Here is a 6,342-nt window from a genome sequence, read left to right as displayed (position 1 = left end):
AGCCACGTACACAGCAATAGCAATTCATCCAAAAGAGCCACAAATTTGCTAAACAACTTTGGTAACCCCGCTTAAGACTAAACCCGTCGAAAGCCAGAACCCTCTAACCTGGACCTTGCAGGTATTGTACATGTTAAGAAAAACCCTTTGCACGATTCCAGTGGCCTGAAAAAACCTGTTACAGTTCTTGAGTCATTAACATAATTATGATGAAAAGCAACACAGCTTGAAGAAACTGCAAACCATCGTCCATGTCTCGAACTGTTGAAATCTTACAATATTTGAAAGATGTCTTCGGAAGAACAAATACTCAAGAAATCCAAGAAGGCTATTCCCAGCTATACTTGCTGGACAAATCTGGCGGCCAAAATATTTTGTTAAGGTGTCATTATGAAAGAAAGTTTCTTGCAGAGATTCATTTACCCCAGTTTTTCAAAGAAATCCATTAGCATTTCCTGTAGTTAAGACATCATACAAAGATTTTCTATAGCAGGAATTTGTTTTCCGCAATAAAAAAGATATCTTATTGGACGGACGCCCTTTATATTTTGCAATAACTAGTTCGAAAAAGGAGTATGCCTCATTTCATCTCATCCAAGGTCTCCTAGACGCAGACTTTGGAGACTATTTCGTACATATAATTTGCAGAGAAATATTGTTTTCAAATTATTTTTGCAACCCCCAAAGACTTCTCGAAAAGGCAAAAGGACCCCACTAGATAAAACTGAATTCATGTCCGCTTTCATCACAAACCTACATAAATCTCCTTAAAATGAATCTGATCAATAATGCATGACATAATCGAACTTAAGGCGCGCACAAAATTGAAATGAAAACCATATACAAGGACAACAGGCTGCCTTTTACTTATAGAATAATATATAGTTACCAAAAAAGACCTGGTCCTTCATGAGAAACCAATGTGCTTTGTGGATATATATTGCAAAATTACGGATTCAATAATCCACACTCCTCAAAACTGTACTATGTTTCCCGCAGATCGAAATAATGTTTGACAGAAAAACTAATAAAAGAGCAGAAATGTATTTTGTCAGAAAACTCAACTTCACCCTCTTGCATGCTGTAAACATTATTATACAACAAAAAACTTATCACATGGGGAAATTTCAATGTTCGATTTTATAGCAAATCATATCATAAATACTGAGTGATACGTTTTGCAAGTGAATATATGAAAGACCATTTATTTGAACTCTGCAGTTTAATAGGGTCTTTTATAGTATTTACTTGGATTCTTATAATAATAATAATAATAATAATAATAATAATAATAATAGATTTGTATAGCGCCATATCCATGGCTCATGGCGCTTTACAGTAAAAAATGTTATTAAAAATAAAATTTACATTAAAAATTTACATCAGTGATAAAAAATTACTAACAAATAAAATAGCTAAGCTGTAAAAATGAAAGTAAAACTAGGAATCATTAAAACCTTTAAATAAAACTGACTAACTTAACTAAGTGGCTGACTAACTAACTAGCTAAACTATCTAATCTACTAATTAACTAACTAACCAAAAGTCTAGTTATAAAATTTGTTAAAAAGATATGTCTTTATACAAGTCTTAAAATCTGATAGCGAGCCGCTCCCTCTTATATTGTTCGGAAGAGAGTTCCATAGGCTAGGTGCTACAAAAGAGAAACACCTATGACCATAGCCTATTAACTTGACAGGTGGTACTTTCAAGAGGTTTTTGGAGGAGGATCGAAGATTTCTGCTTGGTACATAAGGCTCTAGCAGTTCAGTAATGTAATTAGGGGCCTGGCCGTTGAGCGCTTTATAGGTTAAAAGTAAAATCTTATAGTTGATGCGCTGGCTTATTGGAAGCCAGTGTAGCTGCTTTAAAACCGGCTTAATATGATCGTATTTCCTTGTTCTAGTAACAACGCGAGCCGCAGCATTCTGGACATTTTGTAGACGATCTATCAAAAATTTTGGTAGTCCATATAGAAGCGAGTTGGCGTTATCTAGTTTGGAAGTGATGAATGCATGTACTAACTTTTCAGTGTCTGCTAGAGATAGACAGACTCTTATCCTGCTAATGTTTCTAAGATGGAAGAAACAGGCCTTGCAGGTACTGGTAACATGCTTTTCCAGTGATTCTTCCCATCTACAGGTATATTACGAACGCACAACGTGACCAGCTTCGAGATAGAATTTGTTTTCCGGGCTTTGATTTCACAATTGTGGTATATAACTGCGATGATCAATCATGTCTTTACAGTGATACGTGATTCGTTTTTCTCTCTGAGAGTATTTGTATCGAGCAATCCTACGATTGTGTGAAACCAGTTTTATTTTTCTTCGTTTAATTCCTTAAGAGCCATTGCCTGTAAATATGGAGAATCCGACGACAGGTCGGAAAATTCGGATTTTCTTTTATTGCCTCAAAAAGACCCTTTGGTTGACTATTTTCAGAAATAAACTTCCAAAGTTCCAGCGAGTTCACATTTTTGTGAAATCTGGGAAAGTTCGAAATACCGCTCAATCCACCAAAATGGCCGATGGAATTTATGCAAAATTGCACATTTTCAACAGGCCAGTACAGAAAGAAGGGAAGTTGGCTGGATTTGATATTCACACAGTTTGTAATTTACACTTTGATCATTCTTCTGAGCTAAACGTCATCTCGAAGTAAACACGTTTTGTCTAATTTTCCGCCGTTTGAAAAATACAACTATCGCAAGTTAATTTACATCTAAAATTTCAACTGATTTTAGAGGGTCATAACTCTTCTAGTATACAAATCTCTTGACAAATAAAAGATTCTAAAGAAAGAGCTATGCTATGGGTATACCATATCTAAATGGCTAGTTTGGCCCGTGAAAATTAAGCGCGCTAGACGAAAAACTATAAAGGGTATTTTGATCAATTGCGCCATTCTAAGAGGACCGACCTGAAAATTTAACTTCGATTTTGCAGTCATCTTTATGAACATAATTCGACATGTTTCATTACACAAATTATTCTTTGACATTGTGTACCACACAAGTAAGCAACGATTTAAATCATACCTCAGAAATGGCCTTGGTTATAGATGGCAAAGTCCTGTAGAAATCCGGGTGAGAAGACGACTAGTCTTGACTCTTGTGACGGGTCATAAAGTCATGAACGGGAGTTTCACAATCCGAAATCGCCGTAAATTTGACAGATAATATCGAGAAACGCTACTTCTTTTTTGGCCATTTTCCCTATGTATCTTTTTCTAAAACAATGTAGGGGAAAAATTTCAAATGCAGCGGTTTAAGACTGTGACTGGTCAGCCAGCGTGTTAGATATGTTGTCGTGGTGAATTGCATTGCGTGACACCGTGACAAAGAGAACAATAGGGAATAATGACAATATGTTGTGTACACAAACGTTACATGTACACTTGCGTTTCGTTCCGAGCAAAAAGTGTAACGGTTCTATCAATCGTTGCAGTCCGGATTGGTTCCCCTTTTTTTAACGTAGAAAGAGAGAACTAATAACAAGAGATATCCAAGGAAGAAGTAGCGATGCCTTTTCTCCATTTATTCGCCAAAGGTGCTCAAGTTTTGAATGCAGGACTACCGTTCCACCTTGAAGGCCGACATTTTGCCAAAAGCGGCTGCTTGGGCGGCTGATTTCTAGAGGACTGTGCCATCTATAACCAAGGCTTATTCTGAGGTATTGTTAAAGTACTGCTTAAGTGTACAATACACGATGCCTACGAATAATTTGTGTTATGAAACATGTCGAATTATGTTTATAAAGATGACTGCAAAATCGAAGTGCTCGCTCGTCCAAAAATAGCGCAATTGGTCAAAATACCTTTATTGTTTTTCGTCTAGCGCGCTTAATTTTCACGGGCCAAACTAGCCATCTAGATATGGTATACCCATAGAGCTCTTGTTTTAGAACCTTTTATTTGTTGAGAGATTCGCATACTAGAAGAGTTATGACCCTCTAAAATCAGTTGAAATTTTACTTGTAAATTAAATTGCGATAGTTGTATTTTTCAAACGGCCAAGAAGTAGACAAAACGTGTTTACTTCGAGATGACGTTTAGCTCAGAAGAATGATCAAAGTGTAAATTACAAACTGTGTGAATATGAAATCCAGGCAAGTTCCCTTCTTTCTGTACTGGCCTGTTGAAAATGTGCAATTTTGCATAAATTCCATCGGCCATCTTGGTTGATTGAGCAGTTCGAGCTTTCCTAGATTTCATAAAAATGTGAACTCGCTGGAACTTTGGAAGTATATTTCTGAAAATAGTCCACCAAAAGGGTCTTTTTGAGGCAATAAAAGAACCTCCGAATTTTCCGACCTGTCGTCGGATTCTCCATATTAGGCACAGACGTCGCCGGCGTGACGACGGCAACCGGAAACGTGACATTTCTTTCGAGACGTCACTGCGCATGTACAACACGTTGTGACGTTGCCCTGAGGTCGAGAACGTGAGAACGCGGGGTTTCACGTCGCGACGAAAACGTGAGTACTTCATCTTTTGTTTTGATCCCTTTTAGCTTACTTTTGTGCTATTTTGGTGCGAACCAAGGTAAAGTTGCATAATGATTGCCTTTATGCTTAAAACAATGTTCTGAAAGTATTCCTGGACTCATTTTTTCATAACTGAAAAATTGTTTTTCGCATGTCAAACTAGCCTTCAGCGAAGAGGTTGCTTTCATCCAACGTAATGCCGCTTAGTATAATTAGTTTTTTCAGATTTTCTCAACGTATAATCGGTAGATTGCTATAGCTTGCAATAACATTGATTTTATTTTGGTAATCCCCTCGTCTTGGTATTTCGTTTAACATAGAGGCTTTTTTAATCGACTCGATGAATTTTGTATTCGAACAGTGTGTACATGTATTTTTTTAATGTTTACAAGAGCTGACAAACTTCGCGCTACTAAATTGTCTCGCCTGGATTTTATTTCTTGTACATACAAGATTATTGCATCCTTCGCAAATAGAATGCTGTTTACGATTCTTTATCAAAAGAGCTGGCAAAACTCCCGTATTTGAGCGGCCGATCAATGTGTCGAGTGAAAAACGCAGTGAGCTAAGATTTTGTTCAAAATCTATGTTTAGCAATAAAATCTATGTTTAGCACAACAAGGTGTGTGTGTAATCTTGGCAGTCTAAAAATACACCTGTTTTTTTCTCAATGAGCGGTGATACAAACTTTGGTTAAAAATCGCAATTAATTGCTTTAGCAATACACGTTTTACACGTAAAATAATTTTTGCTCTTTACATTTGACATTTCAAAGCAGGCAAAGTTTTTAAACTTAAATTGTTTCGTTATTTTTCGCAATGATTTTACATCTCTTAGTAAAACATGAATAGTATAAGGTTTAATTCCATCGAGTTATTTTTCAACTATAGTTTATCTTCAACTCGTAGATGGAGTGGACAGAACAAAAAGATGTGACGCTAGCCCGAGAAATAACTTGCTGTCGCGACCGCAACCTGAAGCCGTTCTAGCCCCAGTTTCTTATCGGTCCTCACGTCACCGTCGTCAACGAAAACGTCTGTTGCTTAAGGTGCCTACTTACGGGCAGTGGCTCCTGAGATATGCATGTAGACACATTGGGTAAATGTTATGTAAGATACCACTATTATTCTATAACAAAAACTAAGCTTACAACGAAAACAGCATCATAAAATCTGTGTGAAAAAACCCTGTAAAAACAGGCGCATATTTTATGGCATAAAAAAACGCAAAGAATTAATGAATGTGAATGAAAACAATAGTGGCGTGAACATGCAAGGAAAAAAGTCTTGCTATTGCTATCTTCTTGCCATTCAGTCTTGTCAGCAGCAGGCTACTAATAAATTTTAAAAAAGACAACGCTTTTCGTATTCAAATACAGGTTTCGACAGTTAAACTTCTGTCATCGTCAGTTACAACTAGAATGAATTTGAATATACAAATTAATATACAGGTTTTGTACAATATCTGTTACCTAGAATAACTTCATAACATGAATAAATTGCAGCGGTTATCAATCACACGCAACCTTCAGTGCAAAAACAGTCTAGACAAAACCTAAGTTTTGGTGGACGTCAATCATCTCCGCCTCCTTGCCGACCATATGCAAAATTTACCTGAAAGTGAAACCCTGCAGCGGTCCACTTGTAAAAAATATCATTTTACTTTCGGTATGTACGGCTAGCTCACTAACTACATCCTTGAAATCTATAAATGAAAACGTTTGTCAGGTAACAGCACGTTTTTTCCACGTTTTCTTTTTGTTCTTTTGTTTTGGATTCCATGTATTTTACAGCGGTTATCAATGACACACAACCTCCAGCACAAAAAAGTCTAGACAAAACCTAATTAAGTTTTG

At 36.7% G+C, this 6,342-nt stretch overlaps 1 protein-coding gene across 2 annotated transcripts in view; it reads right to left on the bottom strand.

Annotated features, from left to right (window-relative positions):
* Positions 1-6,342, bottom strand: part of LOC145488067 (uncharacterized) — a 30,730-nt gene that overhangs the window by 21,429 nt on the left and 2,959 nt on the right. The gene's annotated exons all lie outside the window — the stretch shown is intronic.

The sequence above is a fragment of the Orbicella franksi genome, chromosome 5, assembly GCF_964199315.1.
Source record: "Orbicella franksi chromosome 5, jaOrbFran1.1, whole genome shotgun sequence".
Lineage (NCBI taxonomy): Eukaryota > Metazoa > Cnidaria > Anthozoa > Scleractinia > Merulinidae > Orbicella > Orbicella franksi.
Note: the sequence above shows the minus strand (reverse complement) of the source record. Positions and strands in the feature narration are given on the sequence as shown.